The sequence below is a fragment of the Bos taurus genome, chromosome 16, assembly GCF_002263795.3.
Source record: "Bos taurus isolate L1 Dominette 01449 registration number 42190680 breed Hereford chromosome 16, ARS-UCD2.0, whole genome shotgun sequence".
Classification (NCBI taxonomy): Eukaryota; Metazoa; Chordata; class Mammalia; order Artiodactyla; family Bovidae; genus Bos; species Bos taurus.
In genome coordinates, this window is record NC_037343.1 from 69,085,254 (window position 1) to 69,103,519 (window position 18,266).

At 42.5% G+C, this 18,266-nt stretch overlaps 1 protein-coding gene across 2 annotated transcripts in view; it reads left to right on the forward strand.

The window, feature by feature from the left end:
• Positions 1 to 18,266, forward strand: part of PTPN14 (protein tyrosine phosphatase non-receptor type 14) — a 196,201-nt gene that overhangs the window by 50,765 nt on the left and 127,170 nt on the right. Inside the window, exon 1 of one of the 2 annotated variants that reach the window (XM_059875392.1) lies at positions 14,446 to 14,819. The exons of the other annotated variant lie outside the window; for it this stretch is intronic. The gene's annotated coding sequence lies outside the window, so the exon portion shown is untranslated. Of the gene's footprint in view, positions 1 to 14,445; positions 14,820 to 18,266 lie in introns of those variants that run through there. 2 annotated transcript variants of the gene reach the window in all.

Consider the following 18,266-nt stretch of genomic DNA (forward strand, 5'->3'; position numbering starts at 1 on the left):
GTAAAGAAAGCAGGACCTCTCAGAGGCCAGAGCACTTAAAGACTTGGCGATTAGAAAGGGTGTGCTGGCGATACTGGGTGCTTGGGGCTGGTGCACTGGGACGACCCAGAGGGATGGTACGGGGAGGGAGGAGAGAGGAGGGTTCAGGATGGGGAACACGTGTATACCTGTGGCGGATTCAGGTTGATATATGGCAAAACCAATACAATATTGTAAAGTTAAAAAAAAAATAAAAAAAAATAGAAAGGGTGTGCTGGGTTCCTGTGCATTACAGGTGATGGGTGCAGGTGGGGAGGGCAGAGTATACTGGGTAGACAGTTGGATGTGACTCTGCCACTTCCTAGCTTTGTATCCTTGAGCAAAGTCTCTACCTCTTCAATCCTCAGTTTCCTCATCTGTAAAATGGGGATAAATAATATAGCTATCCCATAGGGCTATTATAAGCATTAATTGACTATAAACCAAGACTGCTTAGCCCAATGTTTGACTTGAAGCTTGGTTTTAGAATTTTTCTAAGTGTTCTCTTCATTGAAGCTGCAATTATTAATCACCATCATTATCACCATCATTCTCTAACTCCTCCTCAATATTTAAGGAAAGCAAAGACCAGATCTTATTAGTCTTATTTAGTCTTCGGGAGCAGCAGCCATACCAAAGACTAGGGAAAATTTAGATGACTTTGAATGCCATAGTGGGAGGGAGAGTGAATTTCATATTTTGTGAAGTGGCAGCAGGCTCATTTTGATAAGCACATTCCACCATAGCAGAGGTCAAGAGCCTGATCTGATGTCAGTGCTTACTTGGGGAAATTGTAAGGAGAAAAAAGCAATATTACTGTGTGTCAATTTTGCAAAAATCTTCTTTTTTGAAAAAAGAAATTTATTTACTTATTTGGCTGTGCCAGGTCTTAGTTGCAGCATGCAAACTCTTAGTTGTGGCACGTGGGATCCAGAGCCCTGACCAGGGATCACACCTGAGCCCCCTGCATTGAGAGTGCAGAGTCTTAGCCACTGGGCCACCGGGAAAGTCCCTCTAAAACTCTGATTAAACACAGCTCTCAAACCTCTTTCCAGAGAATGCTTGTTGCCCTCCCTGATTTTTAAGCTTTCGTTCCCACTAGATTATGAGCTTCCTGAAGCCAAGAACCAGATTGTTTGCATCTTGGTATCTGCGGTGTCCACAGGGTTGCTCAGTGGAAATGAGTTGAATTAGAGACAGTTAATGGTGTTCCTTAGTGTTCTGGTATTTGTCAGTAAACAAGTGCAGCTATCATTACGAAAAAAGATGAGACTTAATGGTGCTGCGTTATTTGGTGATTTTTATGTGCTCAGCTGTGATACTCTCCTACTTGGATGCTTTAATGATTTCGATCTTTCGAGTTCTGTACAGACAGTTGTTTTAGAGATTAAGGCATTTTATGGTAGGTGAGCAGGACAGCAGAGCTGTGTCTCTTTTAAATAGTTTTATCTCTGCTGTCTAGCACGGTGCCTGGCATGTTGTAGGTCCTTGATAAATATTGGTAATAATAAACTTCTTTTAAAAAATGTGTTGTTAGGCCATTGCCCTGGAATACAATCTCAACAGAGACAACAAATTTGACTCATAGTGACTTCTCTTTGCTCATAAGTGGGAGGGTGGCCTGTGGTCAGTACAAAATTCGAGTTTGGAGAGAAACACTCTCTGTCTCAAAGGTTGGCTTAGATGCTGTTTGATGGATACAGAGCCTTCACTTTCTCGCAGAGTCACGTCGGCGTGGTGTTGTAAAGGGAAGGCCTTTGGGCTGAATGGGTTCAGTGTGTCGGGTGTGGACTTCCGGTGCCAGCTCTGTTTCGTATCCTTTTGCTCTCCTGACTCTGACTGGAGTGGGAAAGCCATCCTGCAGGGCTCTCCCCTTACCCTCAGATGAGCTGACTGTGTGGCCTGAAGCCCACACCTGTGGCCTCCTCTGCCTCCTCTTCCCAGGAAGGTCAGAGAGAGGCCTTCCCCCAGAGCCGGTTTTCCTTCCAGTCCCGGTTTAGCATGCGATCTGGCAGCACAGTGCTTTCCTACCCTTTCCCTCTGTTATCTGCACAGTGTAGGTTGGTTGAGCTGCTTTTTCCTATTGCTTTGATAATTGGATTTCACAGTCCTTGATTCACCTCTCTTAATTGTAGGCTAGTTTTTGAAACCTCTCAGTAAGTTTTCTGTCTGGTCTTTCTTTTCCTTTTCTAGGCGTATGTGAGCTACCCACAAATTGGTGACTTCAGGATATGCCTTGGAAAATAGGCATAATTTACTTTAATTTTGTTATTTTATCTTTTTATTGACGTGTATTTGGCTTCCCTGGTGGCTCAGCTTTGTAAAGAATCCACCTGCAATGCAGGAGATCTGGGTTCAGTTCCTGGGTTGGGAAGATCCCCTGGAGAAGGGAATGGCTACCCACTCGAGTATTCTGGCCTGGAGAATTCCATGGACTGTATATATCCATGCAGTCACAAAGAGTTGGACACAACTGAGCGACTTTCACTTACATGTAGTTGATTTACAGTGCTGTGTCAGTTTTAAGTGAACAGCAAAGTGATTTAGTTTATATATGTGTGTATATATATGTGTGTGTGTGTGTGTGTGTGTATTCTTTTTCAGATTCTTTTCCCTTATAGATTCTTACAAAATATTGTGACTGTTCACTGGGCTATATAGTAGGTCCTTATTGGTTAAATTTGTTTTAATACTGACACTGGCTTAAGAGGAGCAGGTACAGTGCAATTTGTGTTCACTTCTGCACTTACCCTTGAGAGTATAAAACCATATATATATATTTTTTTGGTATTAAGATTTTAAAAACTCAGCTTTATTAGGGGTATAACTGACATGTAAAACTGTAATGTTCTTTTAGAATGAGCACAATAGTGATTTGATATACATGTATACTGTGAAAGCGTTCCTTCCATCCAGTTAACGGACACATCCGTCACCTTATGTCTTTATCTGGTATTTATTACTTGGTTGGTAGAATGAAAAGATGCTTTGGAGAGTTTGACCAAAGTGCAAAAATGAACATGAATAGGTAGAAGGTTGGTACCTCTGGTGACAGTGGTTCAGCTTTTCCAGATTCCATGAGAAGTGTCAAAGCTAAAATGTGGGATGTGCCAATTTTTCATGTAAGCGTCTAAGAACTTCCCCACATTTTGGTTTATTTTTTTCACTCCTCCAGTATCAAGATTGGCCTCTGTTCATTAGAAGGAGGAGTTTCAGGATCCAGGGAGGCTGTTTTTGTTTTTGAAACCGAGGAAGAACCATAGTGGCAAATTCCAGGCCTGTGTTTAGAGCAGAGGAGCTCAGGGAGTGAGGGCCTGGCTTTTCGCCTTCCAGCCCCTCCAGTCCCAGTTCTTTCTTCTCCTCCTGACCCTGGGTCATCTAGCAGCTTTGTCCCTCTTGTCCTAATTCTAGGAACTCAAAGAGTGCATTTCTCTTAAGTGGTAATTAACTATATTCCACACTGTCAGCTGGTCTTGAGCTCTGAGCTCCATGTCCATGGGTAGAGACTGCTTTCTCTCTATTCCTCCAAACTCTAGAAGAGTCACAATAAAGGCTCAGACTGCAATGCATGATGGAAGATGGGACACCACACGGCCAAGTGGAGACCATGTGAGCTCCACTGCTAGCTAATGAGCCCTCTTAGGTAAGTTACTTAAAACTTGGTGAGCTTCAGTTTACTTATCTATAAAATGGGTATGATGCCTAGTAGAAGGTTGGTGACGTGAGTACTGGAAATAATATATATTACTAAACAGAGTTTAGTGTGGAGGAAATGCTCCGTAAGTGGTAACTGTGACGTCTGGCTTTTGGTCATGAACACTTAGTGATCAGCACCCACTGACCTTCACTCATTGACCCAGAGTGGTGCCAGCATCTGTACACGTCTGTTCTCAAGGAATCACCACTTATAAAGGCTGGAAGTCTTCAGCGCCCCCTGGTCATCCATCTTCATGGATTTAGACTCAGTGCAGAACCACTTGTATTTGCATTTAGATTAGCCTCTGTAGTATCTGAATGGTGGAGGTCAGGAGTTGGAGGTCTAAGTCAATTGTATTTCAGATTTCTTTCCCCATCCACTTCTCCCAGCACACGGTCCATGGGCCCTTCTTTGTCCAGTCTAGCTTCCTCTAACGAGACCCTGTTCTTCGGTCACAGACATCCTGAAACCAAGCGGGATGCTCCTCTTCTCACTGAAGGAATCCCGAAAGCTGACTTCAGGGTGTTCGAGGGGACCTTTCCTTCCTGGAGAAACGTTCCTCTTTTCTCAGCCTGGATGCTTCAAGGTGCCTTTTGTCTTGACCCCTAGGAGAGATAGGAGCTGACTAGTAAGTACTCAGAATAAAAATTACAGAACACAGTTAAGTGTCCAATAATGTTAGCTTGGCTGCTGCTGCTGGCGGTGACGGTTGTGGGAGTTAAGGGCTTGAGCTCATTTATAGTGGATCTTCCTTTCCACAGTCCTTTCAGAATAATTAGTAGCATGAATAGTCTGGTTAGACTCAGTCCAGTGCTTTCTATTCATATAAACATGTAAGTAATGTTTACGGCTAAGCCCAGGGTGTTGAGATTGCATTTGCTTTTTCACACACAGTTTGATTTTTCCTTGAGTTACTAAATGTTTTACCTTTCCCTTTGCTGGCTTTTCTTTAATCGATTATCCAAGTCTTCCCACACATCTCCAATGGCTTTGTGAAACTCCTTTTATACAACTTTCCACATGATCCAGTCTTGTCGGATACTTTCACACCCCCTCTCTTCCCTCTTGCCTTCTGGAGACATCTCTTTTGGAGCCCTCTGACTTCCTGTTCCATCTGGACTGGGAGGAGTAACACTTCCTTGTGAAGAGGCTCAAACAGTTCCCCTACTTTCAAGTCTTCTCTACTTACAACCTACACACTCACAAAGCAAAACAAAACAGCCTACCCACCCCAGCAAACAAAACAAAACACCTCCTATGTTGTACCCCTCAAAGGTAGGCTAGCAGAGCCAATTTAACCCGCTCTCCCAGGTTTTTCCAGTCTGGATTTGCATTTTTTTTTTTTTTTTTGCTGGGGGTTTCTGAAATCCCCTCCTTTCATCAAGCTCGGAGCTTTTAGCATTTGTGTCTTGTTCCTCTCCTCAGTTTGAAGTGATCTTTCAGTTGGGAGAAGAGCATAAACATCTTTATTTTGTCAATTAAACTCATCAATCTCCTAGCTTCTAGCTCCATATTTGTAGTTACTGATTGGATTCAAGCAACTAGATGGAGCAAGGAATTGAATCTGCGTATTCCAGACTGATTTTATGCTTTCTTTTTCCTTTGCCGTATTCTTTTTCTTCATCTGGTACAAATGAAAACAGAACTCGGTTTATTTGTTGTTTTTTGGTGTCTTCCTCTAGTGAGAGATCTTTTCCTTCAAGTAAAGATATGGGATGAGATGGTTGGATGGCATCACCGACTCGATGGACATGAGTTTGAGCAAGCTCTGGGAGTTAGTGATGGACAGGGAAGCCTGGTGGGCTGCAGTCCGTGGGGTTGCAAAGAGTCGGACACAACCAAGCAACTGAACTGAACTGAAAGATATGGGAAAACTGCTTCTGTGTGCTGTGTTTTCTGTTGAATCATGAGCTCATCTCAATGAGATAAGTTGTAAAGATAGCTTGTCTCATTTCACTTCTGCAACTAGAAGAAGATAAGGGGAATTTAGAGTTAATAGGGAACCATAGAGATAAAGGGCAGCAAGCTAGTACCTAAAAAGAGAAGGTAAGAAAGGAAAGATTAAGTTGGAATCTGAAGTAGTGCATGTCATAATAAGTGTTAAATATTTGAAGGTGTGATGTAGAGATGATGGCTCACAGTTTCCCTCTTCAAGATGAAAGACTGTTAAGGAGAAGTGGATAAAATTAGAAGTAGAGATTTAAGGGTATTTTACAAAGAAGAAATTTCAACACAGTGAAGATTGTTGTTGGAATGAGTTACTGAAATATGGTCACCCTGGGCCATTTTTCTTTGTTGTGTTTAACCATCATCTGAAAGTTCTAACCTTGTGACTGAGTGCCATTACATTTTTTCCAAATCAGTTCACTCTCCCGTGAGAATGTCCATGAGCAGGTAGTAGAAAGGCCTCTTCGTTCTTCACTACTTGCTTGTTTGAGCTGCAGTATTAGAATACTCATTTACCATCTTGACTTAACTGCTCTGGAGAACTAGTGATTATGACAATGTTTGAGTAAATGGAACAGTTTCAAAACACTGTACGTGATAGTAAGATCAACAGAGTGTTTTAATTTTTATTCTTGTGCTGTTTATGTTTGGACCTTCCATTGCTTCTGTCTCATGTCTTATGTTTATGTGAAATAAAATGAGCTTGAACATCACCTTCAGCCAAAAAACTGTCCATCCTTGAAGCTCTTCTTGAGCCACCAACCTTTGTCATTTCCCTTTCTACTTTTTGTAGGTTATCCTAAAGCCTAAAACAGTCTCCAGATGGTTGGTGTGCGTTTTCATTTACTCCTTTCCTTCTTGCCCTTGCTAATCTCTTTAACTGCTCCGAGCATTGATTGCTCTTGGTTTTTATCCTTACCTAGCATTTCCTACGACTCGGTAGGGAGAGAGGGTGTCTTTACTTGTTCTTTGGGATTTCCCACAATCAGTAGTCTGTGCTGAGTGAATAATAGTTTTTGAGGAAATGATATATAAATATAAGGAAGTACAGACATTTGATGTTCAGGCCAAGTAATTTCCATGCTGCTGCTGCTGCTAAGTCGCTTCAGTCGTGTCCGACTCTGTGTGACCCCATAGACGGCAGCCCACCATGCCCCACCATCCCTGGGATTCTCCAGGCAAGAACACTGGAGTGGGTTGCCATTTCCTCCTGCAGTGCATGAAAGTGAAAAGAGAAAGTGAAGTAATTTCCATAGTTACCTCTTGATGGAGGGCAACATATTCCGTTTCTCAAAAGCTGTCCTTAGAACTGCTGCTGTGTTACAGCACTGTAGCTCTGGAGAGAGGGGATGCCATTTATTGCAGGCTGGATATTGGAAGGTGTTCTGTTTCCCAGACCTCTTGTCACATGGAGCTTTGGGGCTTTGCTGTCTCCCTTTTGGCTTGAAATTTTCCTTTCTGAGGCTTTTCAGGTTTTGGGGGAGTTGTGCTGATGGTAATCCAGTAAGGGAAGGAAGCTTTAACTTAATCTTTATACTTTGACTCTCAAGTTTAATTTCTGTTTTATCATATAGCTTTTTATTACAGTATTTAAGGAAACAAAGGTATTTCAGTCATTGTACAGGTGAAGAATTGGAAGTCTTAGCAATTTGTCATGGTTTCTGCATTTTATAGTCCTTTGGGAATCGATTTAGAATTATACAATGAGACTTGAGACTTTTAAAAACGTGTAGCTTTTGACTTGATAACACTCCCTCTTATCTATCGTAAAAAAATGATCAGAAGTCTAGGCAAATCTTCTTTACCAAAGGCAAAAAATCAGAGCAAAGCTTTCAGCAATGGAGAAATGTTGATCTATCCCATAGAATATGATATAACAGTTCAAACTTGTTTTTTAAAAATTTTCTGTAATATGCAAAGAGAAAAAGTAGGAGTGAGAAAGAAAGAAACAGCTCAATGTTGTACAGTTCCAACTATGTAAACACATTTAAAATATACTTAATTAAAAGAATGGGATAAAATGGACAGAAGTTTTATATTGATCTGAGTCATGACATTATGAGTGACTTAATTTTTTCCTTTTAATTTTCTATAATTTCCAATTTTCTTTTAATTAATTTATAAACACAAAACCTTAAAGATTATTAAAAGTTTTAAAGGGAGAAAAAGAATGACATTTCTAACTCGAATAATTCAAAAGAATGAAAACTCACACATGTTCGACAATTAAGTGACGCAGTTTTGTCAGACTCTTTGTGTCCCCATGGACTATACAGTTCATGGAATTCTCCAGGCCAGAATACTGGAGTGGGGAGTCTTTCCCTTTTTCGAACCCAGGTCTCCTGCATTGCAGGTGGATTCTTTACCAGCTGAGCCACAAGGGAAGCCTTGTGATTAAGTGGCTTTAATTAGTTCTAATTTTGAAAAGGAATGCTTGATCCCAAGTGACTTTTTTCCTTTTGCTTTTACTCAAGGGATGATTATATATGATGCTGAAAGCCATATGGTTAGTGAGATAGTGTTCTAAATATTGATATATATATCAAGAGGGCATATATGGCGAATGTGCATCCTGCCGTATAATCTGATGGTGAAAGACTGGACTTTGGAGGGAGCCTCTGGCACCTGCTTGCTTAGCGACTGGCCAGGTTGTATAGTCTGTTGTCTTACCTGTAGATTGGGATTGTGATGATTAATTGATATGATGCATGAAAAGTCTTTAGCTCAGTTTTGGCACATAGCAGTTAATCACTCAAATGATGCTGTGGCTGAAGTGATAAATGATAGCTGATACAATACTACTCCTGAAGGAAGACTGCTTCCAAATTTCCTTCGTATAGTATTTAGGAGAGGCAGAGACTAAGTGGTTTAAAGTAAATTTGTGTGTGTAACACAATATTCCAAAAGCCATAAAGACGAAGTAGACGTTCTGCTTGCCCCCCATCTCTCTGAGGATGGATGGAAAGGGTCCTCACCTTTTTCCGAGCTTGTATAAGCAGAAACGCTCAAGATGACTGGTGAGCTGTTTTCCCCCTTCCATCAACTTTTCCAAGAAGCCAATAGTTTTAGAATTTTTAATGAGTGTTGCTCTGAGTTCATAGGTTCAGATATTCCTAATTTATTAATAACTGCATGATACCAAAAATACTGTGACAATTACAGAATTTATTTGGTCATAACTCTACTAGGGGTTGTTCGTAGTCCCGCTCTCTGCTATAGATAATGTTTACTGCAGCATCCTTGCATGTAACCTTAAGATCCATTGCTTTTATTTCCAGTTAGTTACCCCAAAGTGGCATTGCTGAGTCAGAATATGTGTTACTTACAGTGCAGAAGGATTTGGGGTTATAGAAGTTGTGTAAAACATTGTTGGTTCCTGCCCTCTAACAATCTAGTTGAAAAGCAGAGATGCATTTTTCCCCAGGGATTTCTTTCTTTCTTTCTTTTTCTGTTTATGTACAAAGATTTCAGTAGATGTTGTTTATTTCCAGGGAAATTTGAAATCCTTAACATTTTAAAATATAAATCAGAGCAAAAGGGGGCCTCTTGGATGAGATTTACTCTGTATAGTCTTTGCTGCATTTGTTAGATATGAATTTGTTAGAATTGTATATGTATAAGTTTTTCAGTTTTTAACAGCTAAAAGTCCCAATTGCGAACTGAAGTACTTGACATTTGCCCTGGTCCTAACCGGGCTTACACCGTAGAGGGCACAGACACCCCCTGTGCAGGGAAAGGGTCACGCCATGTGCAGTGTCTCCTTTCTCAAGGCCCAGACTTGCTCCGCGAGATGCAGGCAGCTGAACAGATCTTCAGGTTTGAGGTCACTGATCCTAACACGAAGAAAATGTTCTTACAACAGTGAAGTTACTATGCTATGCTAGAGGTAGACAGATTTTTGTACTGTCACTCAGAACGACTTAGTACAACATAAGTTTTACCAAGTACCCTGTGTGTGTGTGTGTGTGTGTGTGTGTGTGTGTGTGTGTGTGTGTGTGTGTGAAAATAAAGGATAGTTAGGGTGGGTTTGCCATGCATTGGTGCATATGTGTACGTAGTCTTCCTACATGAAGGGACGTGCTTGTCGCATGACCATCTATCCATATGTAGAAGCTTTGTTTTCTCCCATTAGTAATTAACATTTGATTGCATCAGTTGGGATTATGCAACTCTCTGACAGCTGACACTAGTTCATACCTGTTTCCATTCTTTCTCCCCTCTGATTCAGCATCTTGGCTCCCGAGAGGTGGTTGTATTATAATACTTTAGAACCCACTTGGCTGTGTTCCTGACTCACTGGGCGTCCTGTCATGGTTCTCCATCAGCGGGACCAGTAATTGCTTGTTTTTCATTCATGTTTTGCCTCCTTATGATGAATAGCCTTAACTTTAAGCATTCCAAAACCATTGATTTGTTGGCAAACTGTTTTTGTTTTTTAATTCTTTGGGGACTTGGCGATAGTCTGGCTTTTCTTGGGCTTCCTGCAATATTCAGTGAAATAACAGTGACAAGGGCAGCGAGAGAGAACAGCCGCAGGGCGGACCACACGCCAGGCGCTGGGCAGCCCCCAAAGGGCACTAAACGCCTACCATTCCTCCAACGGCTCTCTGAGGGCTGGGACTCTTATCACCCCCCATGTTACACATGGAGAAAGTGAGGTGGCTTTGAAGTAGCTTGTGCATGGAAACGAGTCCACATCGGGGCGAGGCTCACTGACGGGGCTGGAGAGACTCGGGACAAGGCGACGCGCCCAGGGAAGCCAGCGCTGGATGGCGCAGACCCGGAGGGAGAGAGTGGGCAGAGGTGCTTGGCTGCTGCCTCTGCAGAGGAAGTGACACAGATGAGTCCTCCCATCCGAAAGCCCTGGACAGGGAACTCAGGGCAGGAAGGAAGCGGAGGAAAGGGAGGTGTGGAAACTGGGCTGAGGGAGTTCACTTGCTGCAGCCTCTCACGAAGAGCCCCTGCTCTTCATCAGCTTTGTCCCTTCAGGGTGTTCATCCCAAGGGCAGGGGGGTGAAGCAAGTGAAAGGTATGTTTACCTTCAGCCAGTTTTCTTTTTTTTTTTTTTAATTTTCACAAGTGAGTCACATGACCAGGCTGGAAACCCTCGGTGACGGCTCTTGCGATTGTTTCTGAAATTGGTTTTTGAAGAGGTTGTGTGTGACCTGTGCTAGGATTACCCCACTGGGTGGCATAGACCACAGACCAGGACTGTAGGAGGAAAGCCATTTAGGTAAGAGGCCTCGGGGGTAGGGGGGTGTGCCGTGGGTCAAACACGACCTTGTCCTGTTGCCGTGGCCTCTGGATAGAACATGCTAGGGCTGAAAATGGCTCAGCCGCCTCAGGGTCTGCCTGCACCGTGTCTGAGTCATGTATCTGGGGGGAGCAGCAGCAGGCTGCAGAGGGCGTGCCGCAGTCCTCCTGATAGAATGTGGTGGCTTGCTTCAGTCACTGTCATTTTCCTGCCACCAGGTCATGGCTTCCAACCTGCTTCCTGGATTTTATTAGAAATGGTTCCTTGAGTCAGAATGTGGCAGGTCAGATAGTGTCATTAGGAACTGGTGAGATCTTGAGCTCTGCAGCCTTGATGCCCTGTCCTGTGAAATGGGGTGTTAGGAGGCGCCATCTCCTAGGGCCTTTGGAGTTAAAACTCAGCAGGGCACCCCTGGCCTCGAATCTCCTTTAAACATGGAGGCGCCCATCATTGCCTTCTTTATGTTCTGACACTTGCAGGAATCGCCCAGTCTGGTCACTGACTGCGATTGGCTTGAACATTCCAGGACACACATCACCATGCTGTGGGTGTAGACACTGACAGAAGAAAGAGCTGGAATTGAGAGCTGCAGATTCTACGGTCTCTCAAAGAAGGGTGGAGTCTTTAGGACAAAGCATTCCTGGCATGAATAGACAGAGAGAACTCATTTAAGGAGTAAACCCGAGTCAGGTATTTTGATACAGGTGATTATGCAAGTTGGACAGAGAAGAATCCCTTATCTTATGCCCAATTGATTGTTCTCTGTATTTTATCCAACTTGTCACTTTACCTACCAAAAGAGCTATTCCTGTCATCTTTTAAAAATGAAATGAAATACTCCACTGTCAATTTGATCTACTTAGATGTAAGGTTTACTTTGGAAGGGCAAGAGGGGTTGGGTTGGAGGGAAAATATTGACCCTATTTTTCTGTAAAATACCTCTTGCAAAGTAGGCACTGTTATCTGTTATACCAGGTTACTTTCAAAGTACCACTTAAGAAATACTTCTTTATTAAAAGAAAAAAAAAAAAGCAGCTTCTTAATAAGGAAAAGATGGCAAGCACAAAGCTGTAGAGAGTGGTCTGAGCCCTGACATGCCTGGCTCCAACCCTTAAGACCTGTCTACTCATGGCCAGTAGGCCAGTATTGCTTCACCTCTACCCACCCTTCCGACCCTGAGTTCCCCCACCCCATTCCTTTTAAGCAAATTCCAAACACCGTATCATTTCATTGGTAAATATTCAAGAGGTACTTTGAATGCCTTAAAAGTTTAGTTAAGTGAAAAATGGAAATTTTCACATTTTAAGGTCCTTCTTGTGGGAAGAGCCTGTCTCTCTAGAAACCTCAGGGCAGTAATCCTCAAAGTTAGGGGTGGGGAAATGATTTTTTTAAACATTGACCTTGGGGGACCTTGTCAACTGCTTGTTTTCCCAGAGTTGCCTTCTGCAGGTCTCTGTTTCCTCTGCATCTCCCTGTCCTCCCCTCTCCTTCTCCCTTCCCCAGTTAAAAATGGCAGCATCTGATACTTTTTGGAACTGGTTTGCTTCTGAGTATAAGAGCAGAAATAAAAGGGAACCACATGCTTAAGGAAAAAAAAAAAAAAGATTCCAAGTAACAGAAGCTTTACCTTCTCAAGAACCATTTTTTTTTTCTTGTTAGTTTTAACCACTATGAATGGGACTGTTTAAAAGTATATTCATTTTCTGCCTTCTTAACCAGAGTCCACTGGATGTTATTTAATCATTCCCTTTTACTGCAGATTGTTTTCAATACAGCTGTTGTGCACACGCTCAGTCATGTCTGACTCTTTGTGACCTCCTGGACTGGAGCCCGCCAGGCTCTTCTGTCCACGGGATTCTCCAGGCAAGAATCCTGGCGTGGGCTTCCATTTCCTACTCCAGGGGATCTTCTCAACCCAGGGATCGAACTTACACCTCCTGTGTCTCCTGCACTGGCGGGCAGTTTCTTTACCACCAGTATCATTTTACAGTTTATCTGTCACCTCCCTCATTGCTGATTTTATGCCCTGCCAAGGTGCTTTTCCTTATCCCTTTTGAATCTGTTAGGGGCGGATTTAGCTATATCAGTTCAGTTCAGTTCAGTCGCTCAGTCATGTCTGAGTCTTTGCGACTCCATGAATTGCAGCACGCCAGGCCTCCCTGTCCCTCACCAACTCTCGGAGTTCACTCAGACTCACGTCCATCAAGTCAGTGATCCCATCCAGTCATCTCATCCTCTGTTGTCCCCTTCTCCTCCTGCCCCCAATCCCTCCCAGCATCAGGGTCTTTTCCAATGAGTCAACTCTTCGCATGAGGTGGCCAAAGTACTGGAGTTTCAGCTTTAGCATCATTCCTTCCAAAGAACACCCAGGGCTGATCTCCTTCAGAATGGACTGGTTGGATCTCCTTGCAGTCCAAGAGACTCTCAGGAGTCTTCTCCAACACCACAGTTCAAAAGCATCAATTCTTCGGCTCTCAGCTTTCTTCACAGTCCAACTCTCACATCCATACATGACCACTGGAAAAACCATAGCCTTGACTAGACAGACCTTTGTTGGCAAAGTAATGACTCTGCTTTTGAATATGCTATCTAGGTTGGTCATAACTTTTCTTCCAAGGAGTAAGCGTCTTTTAATTTCATGGCTGCTGTATAAAGGTATGTAAAGTTAGAGCGAATGAACTGTGAGAGTGTTGTTTCCCCAAGCAAAACTGTATGTTGTTGGACTTAGGGGCCCTGTGATATTTGAATGCTCAAAGGCTGTTTTGGCTCTGTTTCCTGATTTTCAGCCATGTTCTGCAGAGATGTTACCATGTAGCTACCTTTCCCATGGGTGAGGCACCCCTGTGATGGGGCCCTATGGTAGGAACCTTTCTTCTCACTCTAAATACAGCTTAAGAAGGGCTTGAAAGGCCAACTACATAGTGAGTGCATGAGAATGTTGGAAAATGTATTTTTGGACACACTTCTTGCATCTCACCGCTGAATGTTTGAAAGTGAGTTGGTGGGAGAGAAATAAATGGATTTTAAAATGTGGCCATTCTGTTTTTGTTGTAGTTGTTTAGCAACTGAAAGAGATTTGCATTTCAGACCTTGCACAAAAATTTTATTTGGCTAAAGATAATTAGACATATGGGTATATGTCAAATTTATAGTAGAGACTAATAGTCTGATTTTTTTACTAAACAAAATGAACTTCCTTTCTGCTATTCTGTTTGAGTATAATTGCTTTACAGTGTTGTGTTAGTTTTGCTGTACAATGAAGTGAATCAGCTAGAAGTATACACGTATCGCCTCCCCCCTGAACCTCCCTCCCACCCCCTCCATCCCACCCCTCTAGGTCCTCACAGAGCACCGGGCTGAGCTCCCTGTGTTATACAGCAGCTTCCCTCTAGCTCCCTACTTTATACATGGTAGTGTTTATGTGTCAAACCCAATCTCCTGTTTCACCCCACCCTCCCTCCTTCCTGCTGCTCTTCAAAGAGGGAGTCAGAGAAGACATTTTCATCCCCTCTCACCCCATGCTTTTTTAAAACTCCCCTTAGGAAAATGACGTAGCATTTTTCAAAACCAAGCTGTGCCTTATGCAGGTTTATACACAGGATGTGTGAGTTACATCAGTTTTTCCCTTCTCACACCCAGACCAGGGTTACATAGTTCTGTGAGGTGTGCTTGGGAGTTGTGATAATATGGAATGCTGGAGAGATTCCAGAAGCTGTTGGTAAACAAAGAATGCGGCTCATCAACAGTTAGCTTCTGCTAGTGATTTCAGAACTTACATCTTGTGGGGCGGGGAAAGAAGGCAAGTATATGTAATACAGCATGAGAAGGCAAGAGAAAGTGTGATGACCGTCTTGAAGATTTGGGTTTTAATTTCTGTCTTTCATTTTTCTAAACGCCGTACAGGTAATTTAATAAAGAAGAGTAAGCTGTATTTGGTTGACATTATGAAAGATCTCTCTACTTTTAACCCATCATATTTAAAGATTTATTAGATCAGCCAAATAATTTTTTCTGTATGATGATGAAGCTGTCTTTGCTTTATGTTTTTAACTGGCAGGATTTTCACTGATATGTTCAGATAAAAAGAATACAAAGTAATAGAAATTCACAGCTGATAGTTAAAGATGGATATGTACATGTTAGAGGTTTGGGAAATCTGATGGATTAGTCAGGAGTGGGTTTTAGAAGTGACTTTAAAGCTTTCTGTACGTTCTCTCTTACTGTTGCCTATTACATGAAAGGAGTGGGGTGTTTACAGAGCAAATATACCAACAAATTGCTTTCAACAGTCACGGGCACACTGAAACACTGACCCATCAGTAGTTCCGGTGTAGTTTTTGCAGAGAGCTTCTGGGCATATGGCATCTTTCTGGTCTTCAAGACCACCCCCGGAATATGGCACATCAAAGGCTGGAGAAGTGGAAATTTTAGAAATCTGGGTAAAACTTTTCCCCCAAGAAGTACCAGGGAGCTAAATAATGTCTCATGCCATTTTTTCCATGGTTTAAGCCTCTCTTAAGCTTCCCCAAGTCAGATTCCTCCAGTCTCCTGAGGTCATCTGGAGATGCCTGTCCTGCCCTGGTTTCAAAAATCTCAACTGTTTTTTTGGATTCATTCTTTCTTTCATCATAGCGACAAATATTTATTCAGCTTCCTGCCATGGCCAGAGCTCCATTTCCAGGTCACAGTGGAGCACAGAGCTGAATCCGATACTGATCTTTCCCTTCAGAATGCTACTTGGGAGCCCAGAGGCCTATGGGAGATTCTTCAGTGTGAGAGAGACTGGGATGTGCCTACGGCTGTAGCTGCTGCTGCTGCTGCTAAGTCGCTTCAGTTGTGTCCGACTCTGTGGACCCCATAGACAGCAGCCCACAGGCTCCCCTGTCCCTGGGATTCTCCAGGGAAGAACACTGGAGTGGGTTGCCATTTCCTTCTCCAATGCATGAAAGTGAAAAGTGAAAGTGAAGTCGCTCAGTCGTGTCTGACTCCTCTCGACCCCACAGACTGCAGCCTACCAGGCTCTTCCGTCCATGGGATCCTCCAGGCAAGAGAACTGGAGTGGGGTGCCATTGCCTTCTCCGAGACACAGTCAAATGAGTTATAAAACCAAAGACAGTTTAGAATCAACCTTCTACCAAAAAACAAGCAAAAGAAACCAAACCCCAAACCAGTCGCTGACACCACGCACTCTACACACGTTATTGCCTGAGATGACAGTCTTCTGACCCACTGAGGATGGGCTGGTAATGGGACATTTCCTCTAATGGCTGGTTCATTTCTGCTCTAGATGTCAGAGTCAGGGGGATGGCAAGAGAGCAGTGCTGGGAGAGGCCGTGATTTTGTTTTACACTTGGTCAGGTTTCACCATGGAATTGTCATTGCTTCATGCTAAACTTTATATTCTTTGTTTTGCCTTTTTCTTTTTAAATTTTTTTTTGAGGGGGAGGGATGTGGGCCATTTAAAAAGTCTTTATTGACTTTGTTACAGTGCTGTTTCTCTTTTATGTTTTGGGTTTTTTTTTTTTTTTTTTTTGCTGTAAGGCATATGGGATATGTCTCCTGACCAGGGATCTAACCCACACCCCCTGCATTTGAAGGCAATGTCTCCACCACTGGACCACCAGAGAAGTCCCTGCCTGTTTTCTCTTTTAAAAGACTTTGTCCACAGTAGGTGCCAAGATCCTCAAGTCCTTTTGAAACACACCTGCTCTGCTATCCTTGAGCAAACCCAGCTCACAGCTAGGGGCATAGGAGGGGAAAACACCCACACTTACTGAGCACACCCAGGAAATGTTTTCTCATTGGCACCTCACAAACACCTGGGAAGAGATTATCTTTACAGGTGAATAAAGCCACTCCAGTACTCTTGCCTGGAGAATCCCATGGTCAGAGGAGCCTGGTGGGCTACAGTCCATGGGGTCACAGAGTGTCGAACATAAATGAGCAACTGAGCACAGTCTGAGGTTGAGTTTATCTTTATGAATGAGTAAACTGAGAATAAATAATTGACACCCATTCTCAGCCTCTCTGGATGAATCCAGTTCTCCTACCAAGGTTTGAGTGTGTCCTGTTCCTGAGATTAAACTTTGAATCTTAGAACTGCTCAGCTCATTTGGAATTCTCTCTCCTTCTGTTAAGTGAGTGACTTTTTACACCTAAATATATAATGTTGTTGTTGTTGTTTAGTCACTAAGTTGTGTCTGACTCTTTGCGACCCCATAGACCCTGCCAGGCTCCTCTGCTCATGAGATTTCCCAGGCAAGAATACTGGAGTGGGTTGCCATTTCCTTCTCCAGGGGATCTTCCTGACCTAGGAATCAAACCCATGTCTCCTGCATTGCAGGCAGATTTTTTACCACTAAGCAATCTGGGATGAACATAACCACAGTTCCACTATTGAAAACGAAGAAAACCATAAAACATTCATATCATCTCATTTCTACTCCCTATTTCAGATTTCCCTAATGTCTTATGTGTTTTATAACAATTTTTTTTTCCAAGCTCGGTTTTATGAAGGTCACCCATTGCATTTTGTTTTTATAACTCCAGAATTTCTCTTACTCTGGAGCAGTCTGCCTCCAATCCTTTCTGTTCAATTTTTTTTCATGACATTGACTTTTAGAGGAACCAGACCAGTTTTCTTTTAAGCTTTTTTGTTGACAGTTTACCTGGCAAGTGTCTGGCAAAATGAAGATTTCAAAAGTTCTTTAAAACTTAAAATAAGTATTTTCTAGGAGGTGTATTGTCAGATGTTGCACCTGATGTACCATTTTCTGTAGCTAGTATATTTGAAAAGAATCTTTAGTTATAAAAATAAGGCAGTTGTAAAATGTTAGAACAATTCAGAAATACAATTGGCCCTTTGTAGCCACGGGATCCACATATGTGGGTTCAACCAACTTCAGAAATATTTTTGAAAAGGAAAGTTCCAGAAAGTTCCAAAAAGCAAAACTTCAGTTTGCCAGACTGGCCAGCTCTTTCCAAAGCATTTATATTGTATTAGGTATTGTAAGTAATCTAGAGATGAATTAAAGTATAAGATAGGTTCTTTGCAAACACCGTGCTGTTTTACATAAGGACTTGAGCATCCTCGAATTTTGGTCTCTGTTGAGGTCCTAGAACCAATTTCCTGCAGAGACTGATGGATGATTGTACAATATATGAAATATAAAATGAGAGTTCTGCTTGATACCATCACCATGGGGCCCTGAGATAACAGTCATTTTGGTGAACTTACTTTTTCCCCCATTTATTTGTGTGTTTTTGCTCATTATAAAAACAGTGTTTATCTGTGCACGTTGTTGTATGGTGTACTTTTAATCCCTGTATTATGGATCGTGTCCTGTCAAA